The sequence below is a fragment of the Stenella coeruleoalba genome, assembly GCF_951394435.1.
Source record: "Stenella coeruleoalba genome assembly, chromosome: 10".
In the NCBI taxonomy this organism is placed as follows: domain Eukaryota; kingdom Metazoa; phylum Chordata; class Mammalia; order Artiodactyla; family Delphinidae; genus Stenella; species Stenella coeruleoalba.
Window position 1 is genome coordinate 28,935,619 of NC_137156.1, and position 21,960 is coordinate 28,957,578.

Here is a 21,960-nt window from a genome sequence, read left to right on the forward strand (position 1 = left end):
TGTAAATCCCAGTCCAAGGGCCAGAGAAGAGATGAGATGTCCCAGCTCAGTTAGATGGAAAAAAGTGGTGAATTCCTTCTTCCTCCAATCTCCTTCCTCCTCCAGGCCCTCAACAGACTGGATGTTGCCCACTCACATTGGGGAGGGCAGTCTGCTTTGCCAAGTCCACTGATTCAAATGCTAATCTCAGCCAGAAACACCTTCACAGACACACCTAGAAATAATGTTTAATCTGGGTACCCCATGGCCAGTCAAGTCAACGTATAAAATTAACTATCACAGAGCCCTTTGACGTTGCTAATGGGAATGTACAATTATACAGCTGTTGTGGAAGGTGATATTATTCCTCAAAAAAATTAAAACAGTTACCATATGGCCCAGCAATTCCACTTCTGGGTATACATGCACAAGAATTGAAAGCAGGGAGTTACTCAGATATTTGTACATTAACCTATGTGTATTAATGTTAATGGCAGCATCATTTACAATAGCCAAAAGGTAGAAGCAACCCAGGTGTCCACTGACAGATGAATGGATAAACAAAATGTGGTATATACATACAACAGAACACTATTCAGCTTATTTCTAAAAAGGAAGGAAATTCTGACACACTTAATAATGGATGAATCTTGAAGACGTTATGCTGAGTGAAATACGCCAGTTACAAAAGGACAAATATTGAATGATTCCACTTATATGAGGTACATAGAAGAGTCAGAAAGTAGAATGGTGCTTGCCAGGGCCTGGGGAGTGCAGGGGACGGGGAATTAATATTTAATGAGTATAGAGTTTCAGGTGGTGATGGTTGCACAACAATGTAAATGTACTTAAAGCCACAGAACTTTACACTTAAAAATGGTTAACATCATAAATTTTATGTTTTGTATGTTTTAACACAACAAAAAAGTATTTAGGACAGCCCTGGCATATGGTGCATGTTTTATAAATGTTAGTTGTTATTATTAAACAAGAATGAATGTTAAGTCATGAAACTGGGAAGGTAGGCGCTGACCGATTTTGTACAGTTCAGGGATTTGGACTTTATCCTGAAGATAAAGAGATTCATAGAAGGGTTTTAACCAGGGAAATAATCTGATGAGATTTGTTTTAGCATAACAGCTGTGTAGAAGATGGCTTTTAATGGAGTCGAGACTGGAGATAAGAATTGAGAGACTGTTACAATAATATAATACGGAAATTCTAAGTATCTAAGCTTATCTGCTGCTTAGGTGCTGCTCAGAGATGGCAAAGATGGAGAGACTATGATCTTATTTTTGGAAGATTGAATCGACAGAATCTGGCTTTTGTCTTTAAAAAAAAAAACAAAGGCTCTTGATCCTTAAGTATTTGCTGTGTGGAATCTGCTCTCCTCTCACCCATTTTAGTTCTTTTGTGGACCTCTTTTGATGTGCAGTGATTTCACGACTGGATACACTGGCATAATGTCAACATTAGGAAAAGTCAGAATTACAGGATTTGTTTTCTAATAATTTTTTGGTCAATACCAGAGCTTTAGAAGCTTTTCCGGCTTTGGAAGTATACTAGAATGATGTCTCTAGGCATCTGAAGATGTCAAATCCTTTCCTTCAATGGAAATATAAGTGTTATATAAATATGAATATTATCATAGTAATATAGGCAGTGGAGGAGAGCTTCGAAGATGCAGCCTTTCTGAGCAAAACCTGCATAGAAGTAGGAGGGATAAGCAACAAAAGAAAACCGGATGAATTCTGATTTCCATTTCAGGGAGTGGGGATTCATTTAATGGGGTGGGGATGGGGGGCTGTTAAACAGCTCTAGGTCTATATTCACAGACAAGATTATGCTATTCATCACCATCACTCTCCACTAGTATCTGTATATTCCTATCCACTTCATACTACTCAAAATTTTCTTTAAGAAAGAACCTTAAAATCATTTACGTTAAGGCATAAATGTCTGCTGGCACTGACCATGTTTGTTTTATCAGGAGTATTTTTATTTTTATTTTTTAAAATTTATTTTATTATTTTTGGCTGCGTTGGGTATTCGTCCCTTCGCGCGGGATTTCTCTGTTGCGGCGAGCGGGGGCTGCTCTGTTGCGGTATCTGGGCTTCTCATTGCGGTGGCTTCTCTTGTTGCAGAGCATAGGCTTTAGGCGCGTGGGCTTCAGTAGTTGTGGCTCATGGGCTCTAGAGCGCCGGCTCAGTAGCTGTGGCGCACGGGCTTAGTTGCTCCGCGGCATGTGGGATCTTCCCAGACCAGGGCTTGAACCTGTGTCCCCTGCATTGGCAGGCGGATTCTTAACCACTGTGCCAGCAGGGAAGTCCAACCAGGGGTATTTTTATTTTAAATGAAAAAAAACTTACCAAAGTGATGAATATCTAAATATACTTGTTGCTATTTGGTAGACACTCAGTAAAAATGATGATGATGATAATAGTAATGGTGATCGCAACTAATGTTATTTCTACCAATAGGTAAATCCTGACCCATTTCCAACAATTATGGACCATGCTTTAGACCATTTGACGAAGTTTGATTTTTATAAGTACCTTAAAGTTGAGACATAAAATTAAAAATATATATATATTTTTTTCTACTAAGATATTCTTATATAATTTGTGCTTATCATTATGAAAAATGCTCTCAGCATTCAAAACTATTTTCAAAGAAAATTATTTTGGTTTTCCTGATTAAACAATATTATTGTTTTCTGGTTCTCAGATACTCCTTTTACGTTATTTGATTTTTCTACTCTACCTGTAGGTGTCTCCCTAAGTTCAGGATTATTCTATTTCCCTGAAAATATTCGAAATGATGCCCATTCTGGCAACCCATAGGTGCTATAAACAAAATTTCTTTAATAATCTACTTAGATGCACCTAATGTCATCCTTTGTGATTGTGATCTATGGTTGATAAAACTAAATGTTGATAATTGTTCATGAACTGTACTGCATTTGTGCTAAAATGAGCAATTCGTTAGCAGTGAAGCTAGACTATGACCTTGGATATGAGATTGCTATTGAATTCTATTCAGTAAATCCATCCCTAATTCACACTAACTCATTTTAAGTTACTAATTCTTCATGGCATGTTTCCTCCCTCTGCACTTGAACCTCTTATTGTTATACTGACCTTCTCTTTCCATTTACCATGAGATCAGAGAATGATATTAGGAATATTTATACACAACTCAATATACAGATTCCGTTAAAAGTCCTTTAAAAAGAGAAATGCAGAATTTAATAACTTCTTTCAGGATTACTCGAATATCCTTTTGATTCTGAGACCATGGACAAAATATCAATTCAGATAAATGCCATGAATTCATGTAATGTGTACTTCTATTGGTTGACTCTCAGTTGTTAAATTCTAATATGCTGTTACTTTTTATTTTTTTTAATTTTTGGCTGTGTTGGGTCTTCGTTGCCGCGCGCAGGCTTTCTCTAGTTTCGGCAAACGGGCTACTCTTCGTTGTGGTGTGCAGGCTTCTCATTGCGGTGGCTTCTCTTGTTGTGGAGCATGGTCTCTACAATGACTGAAGCGCAGGCTTCAGTCATTGTGACTCGCAGACTCTAGAGTGCAGGCTCAGTAGTTGTGGCACATGGGCTTGGTTGCTCCGCGGCATGTGGGATCTTCCTGGACCAGGGCTCGAACCCGTGTCCCCTGCATTGGCAGCCGGATTCTTAACCACATTCTTAACCACATTCTTAACCACTTCTTAACCACATTCTTAACCACATTCTTAACCACTGCACCACCAGGGAAGCCCTAATATGCTATTACTTTTAGAAAATAAAGACATACAAGATTTTATTATGTTTTAGCAGAGCTCCACGTGGCCAGTACGCATTACATATGTTTATAGAAAAGAGACATTTTCATGTTAAATTATTACCAAAATAGCCTAAAACTTGTAGTAGAGTAACATTGATGATATTCTCAGATTTTCTGGACTATCTTTACTTCAAACAATCTGTTCTATTCTCTCCTTTAGTTTTCTCATTCTCGTTAGACCATATGGTCATCAGAGCAATGTTAGTGACAATTTTCTGTCAGAATAAATGGTTATCTGGACAATAAGTTGTGAAGGACACTAGGCAGATGGCTGTCTTTACCTCTAACATGTTCTTTGGTTTAAGGTATCAAGACCTCTAAAATTATTCTTCAGAATTACAGATATATCTGATAAAAGCCTACTATTCAATTGAAAATTTAAATTTGATTCTAAAAGCATTGACTGAGAGGGCTGTTGCTAATTCTGCACAGTTGTGCACTGCCCACCTCCAGGGAGAGCCATTTACTTTGTAGTCTTGCACTGTCACAGCCCTGCATACTTTGTGCTGCTGTTTTCCACCTTGAAGGGGGCATAACAGCAGAGCCCATGTCAAATGTTTGTCTTAAGGATTAAATGAGATAGTGCATGGAACCCCCTTTGAACTGTGCAGCCTGCAGAGAAAGACCAATCAACGTTTTCTATAGTAATTATTACACTTTATGCTAGCCTCACTTCTAGCCCTTGGAAATAAAAATAATGTGTACATACGACATGGTTCCTCTCAAGGAGATGGTAGCCAGTTTGCAGGAGATGAACTCACAAGAAGATTGTGACTACATGATGTGAAGGAAGTCTCCACATGATGCTGTGAGAACACAAAATTTCTGACTCTCATCAAAGTCACTGCTCAGTTGGACAATAAATTTGTAGACCAAGAGAAGAAATAATCAACTAGGATGATTTCAAAGATGCCACCCCCAAATATACTTTCTCACATGCTTAGTTGTGCTGGAGATTCCTTTAACAGCAGACCACATCTTTAATTCTAGTTAGGACTGAGAGTAAACTGTAACTCTGGGAGAAGTGTTGACAATTCATATTAGATCTTTTTACGCACATACATTTTGATCTGGGAGAGAGTATAAAGGAGCTAAGAGAATAAAAAGGGTATTTGTGTGAGTAATAGAATGGGGGCAGGGGCAGAGAAGAAGGGAAAATTGAGGCACATTCTTGCGATGGGTTTTCCTGAACAATGGGAAATTGGCAACAAAGGTTTTTTTGGTTGTGTGTTTTTTTTTTTTTTTTTTTTTTTGCGGTACACGGGCCTTTCACTGTTGTGGCCTCTCCCGTTGCGGAGCACAGGCTCCGCACGCGAAGGCTCAGCGGCCATGGCTCACGGACCCAGCTGCTCCGCGGCATGTGGGATCTTCCCGGACCGGGGCACGAACCCGTGTCCCCTGCATCGGCAGGCGGACTCTCAACCACTGCGCCACCAGCGAAGCCCAATTTGAGTATTTTTAACAGGTATGTATGTGTGTATTTGTGTGCATGCATGCATGTGTGTGCGTATGCATGCACAGGAAAACATGTTTTACTTCATATTTTTGCTGAGGGTCCACTTACTGGTACTGAAGATATGCGGGTGATGTGGAAGCAAACTATTGTGGGTATTGATGGGTATAATGCTTTCTATTGCTAAGAGTTTTTCTTTTTATTCAATACACATTTATTGGGCAGCTTGGGTATGCCCGCAGCCTTTCCAGGGTCCCGGGGAAACGGAAAGTAATAAGAGACGAGAATCTAAGAACCCTTGGCCTGTGTGCCCTGGGAGGGTAGGTCGGGGCTGTCTGGGTCCCCGCTGGGCCCCGAGGTGGGCGCAGGGCACACAGTAGGGCTCACCAATTGGTCCCGGAAAAAACGCGAGAATCGATGTGCCACGCCCTCCGGGCGAAAACCGACCCAACATTGCCGAGGCGTCCCGCTGCTTCCGGGAGCTCCACCTGCGGACAGGGGGGGCCTGAAAAGGGTCGGACCCGCTTGCCTAGCGCCGTCTCCGGGGTCCTCGCAGTTCAGAAGACCGACTGAGGTGAGTCAGACGCGTTTCGGTCCAGGCTAGTAGCTTCAAAGCACCCTCCATCCCTGCGCCTTCCACCCTTTTGGCCCCGAGGCCATGTTTGTTCAAGATTCCACCCGCGAGGCCTCCCCTCTTCTCCATCCTCGACTCCTGCTACCTTTTGGAACCCTCGGCGCTCCCCCTGGACACGTCCTCCTGACCAGTGACCGTCCCCCTCTCAGGGCGCCCCCAGGGCACACGGAGACCCCTCCCCACCCTGGCCGGGCGCCGGGGATCTGGTAGCGAATCCCTTCAGCTTTTCCCTCTAACCTGGAGCATACCTTCATGAGCTGTTGCACGGCCCTTTCCAGATTCTTGGACAGCGATACCGTAGAAATGAATATCGCTTCCTCAAGACTCTTAGACAAGCAAAGCTTTTTATTAGAAGAGATAGAATGTGCACAACGGAGAAAGCGGGGGGGGGGGGGGGGGGGGAAGGGCCAGCTCCCCAGGGCAAGTTGCTTTTAAAACAGAAGACAGGTGTGTCTCATAATCACTGATAATTTCTTTAATCAGCAGTAGGGGGCTCCAGGGTGGCTGTCAGGAATGGGAAGTGCTTCTCTGAGAGGAAAGAAATTCAGGAGAATTTCCTGCAAGAAAGCACAGGAACGGATAAGGTGCAAATGTATAGTTGAGCTTTTTGTGTTATGGCAGCTAGGTGTACTCGTCAGTGTAACGGAGATAAAGTTAATCTTTTAAGCCTGTTTTTTTCCCCCTTCTGGGACTCAGGCCCCCAGGGCCCTTGTTCTTTGGCTTCCAAGGCCTGTTTTGCCCAAGGCGTTCCCTGGTCCTTTTCCAAAATGGCTGTGCTCTTGTCTTCCTGTCTCAGATGCAGTCAGGGGACTCCAGCAGAGCCTGGGAAGGAAACCCTCAACCCCACCCCGGGGACTAGGGCTGGGGAGGGAGCGGTGCCAGTGTGTTGAGGTCACTGTCTGGGGGCCTCTAGTTCTAAGATTCTGATTGCAATATGAAAATACATTTCCTTTTTCTTCTTTTCATTCTGTTGATCAAGTGGCTTCTCTAGGCATGTGTTTTTTAAATTTATTTATTTTGAAGTATAGTTGATATACAGTGTACAATATTGTGTACAGCTGGTGTACAGTGTGTATATATATATATTCTTTTTCAGGTTTTTTCTGTTATTGGTTGACTTACAAGATACTGAATATCTGCGTTACAAGATATTCAGTATTACAAGATACTGAATATCTGCGTTATATAGTAGGTCCTTGTTTATTTGCTTTATATTGATATGTAGTACTGTGTGTATGTTAATTCCAAACTCCTAATTTATCCACCCCCCCATTCCCTTTGGTAACCATAAGTTTGTTTTCTACGTCTTTGAGTCTATTTCTGTTTTGTAAATAAGTTCATTTGTATGATTTTTTTTAGATTCCACATATAAGTGATATCATTAGATATTTGTCTGACTTACTTCACTTAGTATGACCTCTAGGTTCATCCATGTTGCTGCAAATGGCATTATTTCATTCCTTTTTATGGCTAAGTAATATTCCATTGCATATACATATATATATCTCTCCTCTCTAGGTTTTTTTGGTTGTGTATCAGCTCAGCCTCTGTGAATCATGTCTAGTTGTGGAAAGAGCATGGACTTGGGCATTAGATTGACCCAAGTTCTAGTTCAGCCTTTTTCCAGATGTTGGATTGTGGGCAACTTCATCTGCTTGTCCTGCTGGGCCTCAGTTTTCTGTCACCCTCCTTGAATGTTTTGTATATGAATATATGTCTCAGACAGAGTAAACACTGAAGAATGTTAGTTTTACTTCCCTCAGGGAGGGAGAAAAATGTGTGGGTTATCCAAGAAGACAATGACACAATTTTTCACTCAGTTAAGACTGGAAGGGAAAAAAAAAATCAGATTTTCTACTTTACTTTGACTACTAAAGATATCAGAGGACACTAGTACATAGGATATGTTATTTATTTAGTCTGTTTCCAAGGTGTGGATTTGTGATATATAGAAATCTACAACAGTAAAGCCAAAGTAAGTTCTAAAAATGGATTTGATTTGCGTCACCTTGTCAGCTTAGAAACAATATTATGAATACAAGTGACAAAGTCCTAAGGAAAGGCAACAGCATGCCACTTTGCTGGCTTTCACAAAACTTAATTTTCCATGCAATCTCTAGTGCATTAAAAAAATGAAATGTAACATCAGTGTTGAAGGGTGTCTCCAGATGGCCTTTTATTAGCTGCTGAGAAGGCTGCTGTTATTCTCCATCAACTGTACACATCGCAACAACAATTCTCACCTTTATATGCAATAAGCTATCACTGTTGCATGAGATACTAAATGACTCTTGGAGGACTGGTCCCTGAAATATTTTTTGAAAGGCCATGTGCAGGCGGAGTTCACATGACCACAAATCTGAATTTGTTCTGTTTACTTGAAGGTCAGACAGTGTTGGTTTGCAGCCTTGGGAGCTCGGTGGGTGAAATCTGAAATTGGCCTCCATACGTGGAGGGCAAAGAGAGAACGAGGAGATAGGTAGATCGCTCCAGATTGGCAGGTGATAAGTTTTAATAGGCAAGGGAGCTTACACCTGAGGCTTGTCTTGGATGAGTGTAAGCTGAGTAGATCTCCACACCCATCCATCAGAATCTTAAGAGTTTATGTAGAGGCCTTGACTGGGTTCAGTCACGTATTCAGTCCAGATGGTCTCAACAAAACAGTGCTCTCTCAAGAATTGTCCTTGAAATGTCTTCGGCTATGGGAAAAGTGGGTGGGACGTACATTCCAAGGAAAGGGAAGGGGGTGAGGCACCTCCGATTGCCTGGGTTCAGCTCTTGGGTCAGCTGGTGCTCATGTCCTCTTAATGACCTCTCCCAACAGACAATGCCAGTGAATACTTTTTGCTTGTTTTTTGTACTTTTAATAATTTCTGCTTTCTACCTCTTTTATGAGAGTTCCATTGAGTGGAATAATCACTAAAAATTTTAAAGTGGAAAAAATTAATTATTATTTGAGACTTTATTCAACTGAGCCCATCCCATCAGCTCAAGACTAGAAGTTCCTTTGTAAGGCCAGGTCAACTTAGTTTTTTAAAGAATACTGAGGGTAGGGAAAATGTTTAACTCCACTTTACATTAGCGTACAGAAAATTTTTGTCTACTTTCTGAGCTTCCTGCTGCTTTCCAGCACCTCTCCCTGTTTCTAATTGCATCATTTTCGTAAGGATCTGCATAGAGCAAATTCATTCAAAGTTCCCTACTGGTACAGATTTAAGAAAAAAAAAATCTAGAAAGATGTAGAAAAGGTAGGGCTAAATAACTGTGTTTTAGGCGAAATTTTGGATGGAACCTAGGTTTTGTTTTTTTTTTTGCGGTACGCGGGCCCTCACTGTTGTGGCCTCTCCCCTTGCGGAGCACAGGCTCCAGACGTGCAGGCTCAGCGGCCATGGCTCACGGGCCCGGGATCTTCCCGGACCGGGGCACGAACCCGTGTCCCCTGCATCGGCAGGCGGACTCTCAACCACTGCGCCACTGCAGGGGACACGAGTTCGTGCCCCGGTCCAGGAGGATTCCACATGCCGCGGAGCGGCTGGGCCCGTGAGCCATGGCTGCTGAGCCTGTGCGTCCGGAGCCTGTGCTCTGCAGCGGGAGAGGCCACAACAGTGAGAGGCCCGCATACCGCAAAAAAAAAAAAAAAAAAAAAAAAAGAAAAAGAATATGGCACCCTGGCCAACATTCATCCTGGCTGGTTGGTGTTCATGTCAAATGATCTGGGAACCAAAAATAGTTGCGTAGGAAGAAAATAAACTCATTAACAATGAACATCACATGTGGAGGGAGAAGAGCGCTGAATAAAAGACTGTGGTGTCCTACTCTCTAAAATCTGCCTACATTCTTTTTGCTTCCCTCAACTATTCATGAGATATTGAGTTACATGTTTCTGTCAGAGCATTTACTAATTGGGACTACATTAGACTCTGCTGTTAGAGCACAGACTAAGTCTAATTCACATTGATTTTCTCCACAGTCTAAACTTTGCACAAACAGTAAGTGCCCAATAAATACTGTAGAATTAAACTTCTCAGTAGGGCTTGCATTCATGACCCCTGTCTTAGATTTACCTATTCACTGGGTATTCATTTTTTCTTGTCTGCTCATTTCCTCTTCTCCTAGACTATTGGCTGATTTTTGGTGGCGATCTGCCTACCTAGTTCCAATTCCAGTTGATCCCTGTGATTTCTAAGTTTGTTTACTAGTAGACTTACAAGGTTGAAGAAGCTTAATTTGTACTATATTACTAGTCTTTTTCCATACTGAGATTTAATTTCCTCCTTAAAAATATGGAAAGGGTAATTTAATCTATTTTGCAGGGCAGTGTGAAGATTAAGTGAGGTAATTTATTCAAAAGGACTTTGTGAACTGTCAATCACCATACAAAATGATGTTATTATTAATTGTAAGCTCTTTGAGAGTAAAGTGTACCTGGTACTGTGGCGGGTTGTGTTGACTGCTGAAGCATCCTACAAGCGCCTTTGTGTTTCCTTGCTGGCAGAATCCTCCTCCTACCGTAGAGGCTGAAGATGCCTAAATACTCCCTTGGCTGCATTCTCCAGCAGCTAAGACTTGGGCAGGGGACCCAATTCTAGCCAATAAGACCTAAATGAAAATCAGCTCTGTGGTTTCTGGGAAATATTTAACTCTCTTATTTGAAAAATGCATGAAAATAAAATATCCTGTCTTCTGCCTCTCTGTGGTTGTCTAGAACTCTGATGGCGATCATGCCACTCCAAGGAGAAGAGCCAAAAGGGAGAGTCAGTAATTTAAGAGTGGCAGAGTGGAAAGCTGTATGGAACATGGGCCTCTGATTCTATTGAGTCACTACTGAATGGAATATATAAATATATAAATGGAATATTTATAAATGGAATATTTCCTGCCATATCAATAAACAAAGGATGTCACAGTCACCAATGATTGCAGCCCTCCAACATGGGCTGGTGAGCCCCGAGGAAACTCAGGATGTGAAAACACAGGCTCCTGGCCCCAGATAGCTGAGGTGCATATCACAGGAGTGATTTCAGTGAGCCCAGACTCTTGCATCTTTCCATACATAGAAAAGCTCTAAATTCCTTAACTTGAGATGTCTGGTTTTCTTTATTTAACAGTAATCTTTTGACTTCCCAATTACCTGCTCTTTGTTGAAAAACCTCCTATATAACCCGGCTCTTCCCCTCCCCTCCTCAAAGGAGCAGTTTCTCAGAGTTATCTGAAATGCTGTGTCTTGGGCTGCAGTCCTCATTTAGTCCCAGATAAAACTTAACTCGCAACTCTCACATTGTGCATACATTTTTTTAAGTCAACACTACACAGACCCTGGAACTGCCTGGACTCCAGAATTTTTGTTACGGGGGAAAATAACTGTTCTTACCAATTAAACCAGTTTTAGCTGTGTATTCAGTTGCTTGCACTGAACGCATTCCAGCTAATATATATTTCTAATATATCCTTCACAATGTCAAGACCAAGCTTGTGTTCTTTTTTTAAAACAATTTTTTTTATTGAGGTGTAATTGGTATACAATGTTATATAAATTTCAGGTGTACAACATAGTGATTCACAGTTTTTAAAGGTTATACTCCATTTATAGCTATTATAAAATATTGGCTATATTCCCTGTGCTGTATAATATATCCTTGGTGGCTTACTTTATACACAGTAGTTTGTACCTCTGAATCCTCTGTCCCTATCTTGCCCTTCCAGCTCCCCCCTGGTAACCACTAGTTTGTCCTCTATATCCGTATAAGTTTAGGTTCTTAAATACTCCGTGTTTGATTATATTTCTCTTCATCACATGTTTGTGTAAAATGGGTACTCATGGTCCCAGGCTCCTTGCAAAGGCAAAGAAATTGCACCCTAGGAAAACAAAGACAGGTTGTTCAGATTATACGACCTTGTCCTTAGCAGGACTCCACAGGCCCAAGGCCTGAAATAAACTTGACTTAAATTGAAAACAGACATGCTGTAGGCAAGATACAAAGATTCACTGGGAAATGGAGACCATGATTGAGGACAGTGCTTCCAGCTGACTCTGCAGACTGGAAATGCAGAGCTTCACAGCCTCTTACTTAAACAGCCCCACACTTGCTTCATTGTGGTTAGTGCTGTTTCTTCTCCACTTCTCCCTACTCCTCTTTCTCATCCCTGGGGTGAAATTTGTGTGATTTAGTGGGCCCTATAACAGTTTAAATTCAGAAAGACTGGTCACAGATATGCTCAGAAACACTCAAAATCGTGTGTATGCTTTCTAAGGGAACGGCCCTTAGAAAATCCCAAGGCTATCATTGAAAATCTGTATCATCTAAAATAATCCATCTAACATTGTTTGTCAGGCTATGACCATAATATAGATGGTATCGGACGCATTTTACCAGTTGGATAGGCTTCATTGTTAAAGCTTTGCTTTCTAATTTGATCCTAGCCGCCATTAACTCTCGGCATGAAGAGAAAATATTGCTTGAAAGACTGAGAAATGCCCTCATCAGGTGATTGTGTTGGGCTGCTTGTGTTGAGAGCCCACTGGTCATTAGTGGCTACAACAGTTTTATGATCTATTAGTTTGCTTGGTGGTGGCATGATGACCCTAACACTGACCACAATGAGGCTCTGTTTCCCATCACAGCTGGAGACCTGTGGAGCCTCCTTTTAGATGTGAGGACACAGCTCCTAACATTGAGAGTTCCCCAGAGTGACAGATGGAGTTTCAGTCATCCAAGGGCCCAGTCTTCCTTCTCTCATAACTGATATTGCTGCCAAATTGAGCAGTTTTATCGGCTGCTGTGAAGACTCTTAATGATCAAAGCCAGTCGTACTGTTCAATGAGGCAGAAAGAGGACACAGATGTGAGCAGAAAGGCATAAAACCAGGGAACACAGATGAGAGTGAGAAAATTCAAATCAGTGATGGAAACCCTGTCTGGAAAAACTCCCTGAGTCTAAAAGTGTCCACAACAGAGAAGTCTCCAGTGCACAGGGCTAGGTGGTGAGAGAGCTGTTAAGAATGCCCACCCAGGGTGAACTTGGATTTGGATAATGGCAAGACTGACACCAAGGAGGATTATTGGCAGTGGGTCTCCAGCAGCGTTAGCCTCTTAGGCACCTGTGGTCATTTTAGCTCATCTGCAACGGGTGAAGAGAGCAGGTTGAGCTGCTTCAATGTTAAATGTGTCTCAATTGGAAGAAGTGCAATATCAGAAATGGCCAGGAGAGGTCAGCATTCAGGAAGCTATGGGAGGACTTGGCTGTTTGGGGAAGCTGTGAGAGCCACAAGCAATCCAAAAGTGATGGGAACCTCTGACACAGAAAGGAAAGGTGTGGCTTTCTCAGGGACTTGAGCACGCAATAGGTTTTTGGTGAGTATAGCATGGTAGGATTGCATGGGCCCAGTCTTTTCAAGGCCCAAGACTAGAGCTATTTATTGTCTTTATAATTGCTTATCTTCTGCTATTTCTCCTCAAATACACAATATACTCTTTTCTTTCCTTATCTTTCTGTTATTAATGCTTAGCACTTTTTATAATACTTCTGTCTGTCTAATACATGTACACACATATATAAGACAGATAAACACACATATGTCTGCAAATTGGATTTGTTTCTGAGTGTTTATCCTAAAATTTGCAACTAATATTGTCATGTCATTAAATACTTTTGAAAGCATAACTGTTAATGACTGTTTTCTATTCCATTGACTGCATATAAGTAATTCATGTAACTATTTCTTTATTGCTGAGTTTTTAGTGTTCTTTAGTGTGGGGGTCTACGTAAGCTCAATGCCATCCTCCTTAGGGAGAGGCCAGCTAACATGCTTTTTGTGCTTTGAAGACAGAAAATTAAGGAAGCAGCTTATTATAGTAGAAATTACTCGGGATTTAGACTCAGCAGATCTATATTTCCATCTGAGGTCTACCCTCTCTTAGACAATCATGTAACCTCTTTTAACTTTAGTTTTATCACCTATAAAAATAGGATTAATCATATATGCTTTACGAGGTTATTCTTATTAAGTTAGAATGTTTTTGTGAAAATGAGTTAAACATTGGGAAAACAATGGCACTTAGGGCTAAAACTATGTATATATTTTAGGAATTATAAGGGCTTTTCCTTTCTAAGTGAAATCTTTAGGAGAGGAGGAAAACTAAGCAGCAATAATACCCATACCAGTCAGGGTTCTTGGTTACAAAAAAATAGAAACCAATTCTGGCTAAATGGAATTTATTGAAAGGGTAATACACAGATCTCTGAATTTAAGGGAGGGCCGAAGAAATAGACTAAGAAAACTGACCAAAATTTGAAGTCATGTCACAACCAAAATTTCATCCTGGAAATAGGAGCATCCCTTTCTACATTATCACTGGACTGGCCTCCAGGAAGTCAGTCCCTGTTGTCAGAAGCATCTTCATCCTTAGATGCTCTGCTAGTGCTTAACTCTTAATTTCACCACAGCTGCTCTGAGTAAACAGATTCTTTTTAAAAATTTTTTTAGACAAATGAAAACATGTTTTATTTAGAAGAAAGAAAGTCTGTACACTATGTACACATAAAAATATACAAAACCAAATTAGAAAATATCAAAGTATTAAAATGTGTACAAACACTTTTAAAAGGTGACTCCTGGAAAACCTCAAGCCTTAATTCGTTTGAAGAGTACACATTTCAATTTTAAAAATTATCCTACAAAAAAATTCCCAAAGCTGTTAAAAAAGTTCACTGGTTTCCACCGGAAAAACTTCATAAGGATTTTATCTAGAGTAAAACAGGGGATGTGTGGTATCATAAATGTTAGGTTTTAACACATTCCTTCTTTAATCGCTTTCAACGTTTCTATAGTTTTTATAGTGTATGTTCTATCCCTCTTCTGTTAAATTTATTACAAATTTGATCTTTAGGATGCTATTTTAAATGAGTTTTTCAAAATTTCATTTTCAGATAGCTCACTGGTAACGTATAGAAACACAGTTGGTTTTTGTATATTGATCTTCTACCTTGCAAATTTGCTGAATGCATTTTATTCAGTTAGCTTTTTAGTGGATTCTTTAGGATTTTCTATATGCAATATCATGTTATCTGAAAATGGAATAGTTTTACTTGTTTGTTTCCAATCTAGTTGCCTTTTATTTCATTTTCTTGCCTAATCACCATGGCTAGAACCTCAGTACGATGTTGAATAGAAGTGGCAAGAGTGCATATCCTCATCTTGTTCCTGATCCTTAGGGGAAAAACATTAAGTCTTTCACTATTAAGTATGATATTAGGTCAGTTTTCCATGGTGCCATTTATCAGCTTGAGAAAGTTTCCTTCTATTCCTAGTTTGTTGAGTTTTTTGGTTTTTGTTTTTTTGTCATGAAGTGGTATTGGATTTTGTGCAGTGCTTTTATTTTGCACCTGTTGGGATGATCATGTGGCTTTTGTCCTTTATTCTACTGATATGGTGTATTACATTGGTTGATTTTCAGACGTTAGACTACTTGGTCATGTCGTACAATTCTTATAGATTCTGCTTTCTAGTTTTTTATTGAGGTCCTAATTTCCTCTGAAATTTTTTGTATTATTTTCTCAAGGTTCAAAAATTCAGTTGGGACGTCTGCTGGCTAATGTTATGTCTGACAGCCATGCCCCAACTGCCAGAGGGCTGGGAAAGACACTTTTTTTCCTTTTCTTTTTAGGTAGTAGGAGATGGAACCCCACCTCTACTCCCTCAAACAGAAAAAAATGTTTGCATACTAGACATCCCAGAATGACAAATATTCATTTTAACGTTCCATACAAACAGCCACATTTTGGAAGGCATTATTTTGTGTTGTGTATTCATATTCATATTTATAAGCATATATAGAATTATACCGTGAAAGGGGCAAGTTTTTTTGATTTCATAAGGTGAACTGAATCACACCCTGTTTTGCATTTTAACTTTGATGTGCAGCCTCTTTGGTGCCTCTGGGGTAACAATGTAGGCAGAGGAGAGGTTTACTACCTAAATTACAGGACGCCAGTGTTAGTGCTGAGGGTGACTTTTGGTGGCATGAATATGAATATATTTCAAGTGCTAAAGAGTTTCTCTTTCTACTTTTCAAAGCCATTGCCTGCTGCTGGTTGAGGATAGTAACAGTCCATCTCAGAAAAGTCAGAGGTCCCCTTTTATCCTCACTGAGTTCCAGACTTCTGTATTAATTCTTCCTCTTTAGAGCACCCTTCCCCTCGCAACACACATACCCACGTGGACTGGGAAAGCGAGTGTGGAGACCGTCCCCAGCCCCAGGGTGGGATTTGGAAGGTGAGTGAGAGGGAGGTACACATCTAAGCTCTTCTAGCACAGGGAGAAATCAGCAATCGAGGTGTTCAGTGCATGCTTGTGAATGGATTACCTTAAGCTCCATGATTTAGCCCAGTGAAGCCTTCCCAGAACACTAGGGAGAGAGCTGGACATCTCATATTGTGCTGATCGAATTCGCTTTTGAGTTTAGGTCACGAAACCCTGGCCCCAGGGCTGAGGAGCTCTCCTCTGTTACCTTTCAGGTTATGCTCTACTGAGGGCAAGGTGCTGCTGATAATTGGACGCATTGGTCTTTTGGTGACAGGATGATACTACTTAACATCCAGGCTGTCTCCCAGTGTTGCTGTTCAGAATGAATGAGCTCATTCTGTGATTCCAGAGGAATGCAGGATAATTGTCCTCTCACATTTTAAATCAAACCCTGCCTTTTTTTTTCTTGGAAATTTAAAATGGTTGGATACGTGTTTATTTGAGAGAGGAAATGCTTCTGAATCTTGCTGGACGGGCATTAAATGAGGATTCCATTATTAAGATGGAGCAGGGGGATCCTGAACTGAACCAGGAAGCTGCTAGTGAGAGCTGGGTGATGCTGATCAACACACCCTCTGAGGCTAAATGCTGCACTTATGGGCACCATCACATTATTAAGTGAAGAACAGGGAAGTGGGAGACTGGGGTGGGGGAACCTCCTAAGGTTATTTACAGTTTTTTTTTTTTTTTTTTTTTTTTTTACAAACAGAGCCAAGTTCATGTTCAGGCCAATAGGAGAAGCCTATTTATGGAATGGGATTTGAAAAAAGAGAAAAATGGTCTCTGAACTCCATGAAACCCCATTAGCTTATCAGGCATCACTCTTCAGTGATGCTCTTTTCAGTTCAAATATTCCTGGGAAAGGAAGCATGTGAAACCATAGTTGGCTTTTCTCCACTTATCTTGAGACACTTACTTTTTTCCCGCCTCATTTATTTAAGACACTATTATTTGGTATCTACCGCATAGGATTTTCTTGAGGTGTGTGTGTGCATGCGTGTGTGTGTGTGTGTGTGTGTGTGTGAGAGAGAGAGAGAGAGAGAGAGAGAGAAGGTGGCTGGGGGGGGGATACATAGAGAAATTATAGAATTTTTCCTCTTTAGAGCTTACAGCCTAGTTAAAAAAATAACGCATGTGAATAAATAACTTTAATATAACACACACAGTGACATATACCTTGAACAAAGTAAAGGTGGATTTCAGGAAGGAGAAAATGTCCTTTATTCTTTTATCCATTTACTAATCTTAAAGTTTTATCCAGTCGATGTGTCTTGAGCCATACTCTGTGCCAGGCACTATGCTAGGCACATGTGAAAAAAATAAGGACAGTCTTTCTTCATGGAGCTTAAAGTTCAGCTAGAGGACAGAATTTAGAGACATAAGCCCATCACTGCACACATAGTTACACTTCGTGTGTCAACTCTAGCCAAATAAAACAGACTGCAAGAAATAGGGGTAGGTACTAAGGTGGTCTTATTTAATTTGGGATGTTGGGAAAGGCCTCCCTGTCAAAGGGACATGTAAGTGAAGATCCAAAATTGAGGAGGAGTTAGTTGGCCAAGGATCAGGAGAAGAGTGGAGACAGCAGGACTTCCTAAAGCTCAGAGTGGAGGAGAAAACAAAAAGAGACAAACAGAACTCCCGTGGCACCTTGGAAACTTGAAACTGGAAAGTTGGCTGGTGGAGTATAGGAGAGATGAAAGTAAGATGAAGCACAGGATAGGGCGAGTACTGATGGGCTGAGCAAGATATAATAGAATGTGGTGGAAAGTGATCGACAGGAGGAACCCTGCCCTTAATGACAGTGCGGTAAAAGCATGAGCTTAAAAATGGAGATGATGTTCCTAAGAGACTTTCATGAGGGCTTAATTAATTAAAGAGGGTCAAGTACCTACCAAGTGTCTCAGTGCATAGTAGCTGCTCAACAAATCTCAGCTCTCTTTCTTTCTCTCTTCCAATTACCTTCACTCCCTTGTTCTCATTTTTCTTTCTGGAGAAAAGAGGTATAGCCAGATGGCTTAGTGGGCATCAGATGTTGTTGGTCACCTAGAGACAGAGAGGTAAACAGAAGTGGGAGCCTGGAGTTTTTCTGGGGGCTGTATAAAGTAGACCCCCTAGGATGGAGCCAAATCTGAACAAAGAGAACCAAGTGGTGGATTCTTGAGATGTCCTTTGAATTCTAGATCAAGCTGGTGCCTGAAGTCAGATATCAGACTTGGGCAAGTGAACCGCCCTTTTTGTTTGTTTGTTTAAAGGCTGTCACATTCATTCATTCATACCTGAAAGATTCCTACATGATAAGAGGCCCCAAATTTGTCCATAACAGAAGGATGAATTATGGGGAAAAGGAGAAAAAAAATCACCATGAAGGTCACCATAACTGAAATGAATGCCTGGCATGTGCAACACATTCTGCTGTGGAAACTGCTGAGACAAGGCTAGAACACTCTAACACCTGTATGTGCTTTGCACGTCATGTCCCCTCACCCATGGGGGAAGAAAAGAAGATTGATGAAACCAATTCAGTAGGAGCTCAAGAAGCTCAAATACCAGGTATTGGTGCAGAGGGACTGCTGCTCGGATTCCATAAGAAAAAAATACACCCACGAGTTACCATATGTTACAAAGCTACTGGAGCAGAAGTGTTCTCCAGGTTACATATATAAGCATCCCTGAGGTGGCTGCAGATATTTTGGGAATAAAAACCCTAAAAGGGGAAAGAATATATATTTGTTAGCAGGGTGGGCATTGGTATTTTTCCCTGAGAGAGCCTGGGATAGTGCAGTCTGGGGCATAATCACGGCGGGTTCCCCAGATACACTCCGTGTTTCATCATTTTCATGCTTCAGAGCATTCAGTCTCCAGAGAAGAAAGACAGTGCATCCTCAGTGTTGAAATGTCATTTTCAATCAATGTCAGGAATGCTCTTTGGAGATATTAAATTTGTAAGTCTATCAAGGGATTGGATATTTATTTGAGCCCACTGTTGTTGCCAACTCAGGAACTTGAGTTTTATGTTGTGTTCTGCCTTTAATTAGCTGGTCATCTGGGCTCCCTGGGTCCTCCTTTGTCACTAACTATAGATACTTGGATAAATTTTTAAACCTCCTTGGTTTACTTTTATGGAAAGTGTAATAAATAATATATCACAATAGCAAGATCCTTTTTGACCCACCTCCTAGAGAAATGGAAATAAAAACAAAAATAAATGGGACCTAATGAAACTTAAAAGCTTTTGCACAGCAAAGGAAACCATAAACAAGATGAAAAGACAACCCTCAGAATGGGAGAAAATATTTGCAAATGAAGCAACTGACCAAGGATTAATCTCCAAAATTTACAAGCAGCTCATGCAGCTCAATATCAAAAAAACAAACAACCCAATCCAAAAATGGGCAGAAGACCTAAACAGACATTTCTCCAAAGAAGATATACAGATTGCCAACAAACACATGAAAGAATGCTCAACATCACTAATCATTAGAGAAATGCAAATCAAAACTACAATGAGATATCATCTCATACCAGTCAGAATGGCCATCATCAAAAAATCTAGAAACAATAAATGCTGGAGAGGGTGTGGAGAAAAGGGAACCCTCTTGAACTGTTGGTGGGAATGTAAATTGATACAGCCACTGTGGAGAACAGTATGGAGGTTCCTTAAAAAACTAAAAATAGAACTACCATACAACCCAGCAATCCCACTACTGGGCATATACCCTGAGAAAACCATAATTCAAAAAGAGTCATGTACCAAAATGTTCATTGCAGCTCTATTTACAATAGCCAGGACATGGAAGCAACCTAAGTGTCCATTAACAGATGAATGAATAAAGAAGATGTGGCACGTATATACAATGGAATATTACTCAGCCATAAAAAGAAACAAAATTGAGTTACTTGTAGTGAGGTGGGTGGACCTAGAGTCTGTCATACAGAGTGAAGTAAGTTAGAAAGAGAAAAATAAATACCGTATGCTAACACATATATATGGAATCTAAAAAAAAAAAATGGTCATGAAGAACCTAGGGGCAAGATGGGAATAAAAACACAGACCCACTAGAGAATGGACTTGAGGATACGGGGAGGGGGAAGGGTAAGTTGGGACAAAGTGAGAGAATGGCATGGACATATATACACTGCCAAATGTAAAATAGATAGCTAGTGGGAAGCAGCTGCATAGCACAGGGAGATCAGCTTTGTGCTTTGTGTCCACTTAGAGGGGTAGGATAGGGAGGGTGGGAGGGAGACACAAGAGGGAGGTGATATGGGGATATATGTATACGTATAGCTGATTCACTTTGTGGTAAAGCAGAAACTAACACACCATTGTAAAGCAATTATACTCCAATAAAGATGTTAAAAAAAATTATCACAGAGATGTTGTGAGGGTTGAATGCAGTAACTTAGAACAATGCCTGGAACACAGAATAAAAAAAAGATCTCAAATGAGTCTACACATACCCCTGAAGTTATGATTTTAGGGTAGGAAAAAATATGTGAACATTTCTTATTATGAGACTTCTTACAAGTGAACAGTCCAAAATCCAGTAATCTTCAGCCTCCCCAGTGTATCCCTAAGGATGAACCAAGTGCCATTGTGAAGTAAGACTCAATCAGGTTATCTTCATAAGAAGGAGGTAACAGTATTCACAGCACTAGACTCCAGGCTGAGCAATGAGAGGTTGGGACATCTTTGGAAAGAATGCTTGAATGTAGAAATGGTGCATTTCATCATTTCAACATATATGAGTTAGCTCCATCTGTATTCTTTGTATCCATTGTAGTGTCCTTGTGCTATCCTTATCTGGTAACTGAATGAAAGTGTGAGGTGTCTGGAGGGATGGAACAGTGCTAGGGATGTAATCATTATTTCTTAAAAAACTAGAGGATGAGAGCAAATGTCAAATCATAATTATTACACCTGAAACTAACATAATATTATACATTAACTATATTTCAATAAAAATAAATAAATAAAAGAAATTCGGGTTTGGTAATACCACTTGGTTGCTTTACATCTTTCAGTAACTCCACAAGGATAAACTCTTTCATGTGTGCAAATATCCTCATCTATGATCTGTCCACTGCCTAACTGCATCCCCCCATATCTCTTCTTTCTCTGCTTCATAATTTACAATCTGTCATTTTAGAGCTATTCGTAGTTCCCCGCTGTGTTTTCGTTCATATTACCCCTTCTACCTGGCATGTCCTTCCCTACTCTTCTCTCCACTCCACCCTTCTGCCTGGTTAACACCTACACACCTTGATCTCAGCTCCAGTAGCTACTCAGGAAGCCCTTCCTGTACCCAATGGCCTGAGTTAGCGGTCACATCCTAGCGAACATACAATGCATGTCCACAACTCCATCAGCATACCTACCTCAAAATTTTATATTTTTCTGTGATGGTCTGTATTCCTCATAGACAATAGGTTCCTTGTGAGAAGAAGCTATTTATTCATCTTTCTATACCCTGAGCTCAGCAGAATGCTTGGAATATCAGTGTAGTTCATCCTTTATTTGTCTCGCAAAAAAGACTTCTTAGGAGAAATCACCTCTCTTTGCCTCATTTTGGCAGAACTTTTTGAACTTGAAAACTGTTAATTTCTATCAGATACATTTATTTTGCACTGCTCGTAAAGATTAAAGACTTTGAGGCTACAAATAAGGAATGAGAGATTAGGTAAAAAATAAGATAGGTGAAAGGTGTACTATTTTCTATGGATACATATCATGAGAATCCAAGATA

At 40.6% G+C, this 21,960-nt stretch overlaps 1 long non-coding RNA gene across 1 annotated transcript in view; it reads left to right on the forward strand.

The window, feature by feature from the left end:
• Positions 1-5,668: 5,668 nt before the first annotated feature.
• The window catches only part of LOC307193148, a 180,833-nt gene continuing 164,541 nt past the window's right edge, over positions 5,669-21,960 (forward strand). The window contains exon 1 of the long non-coding RNA XR_013830234.1: positions 5,669-5,848. This is a non-coding gene — a long non-coding RNA (uncharacterized lncRNA). The remainder of the gene's footprint in view (positions 5,849-21,960) is intronic.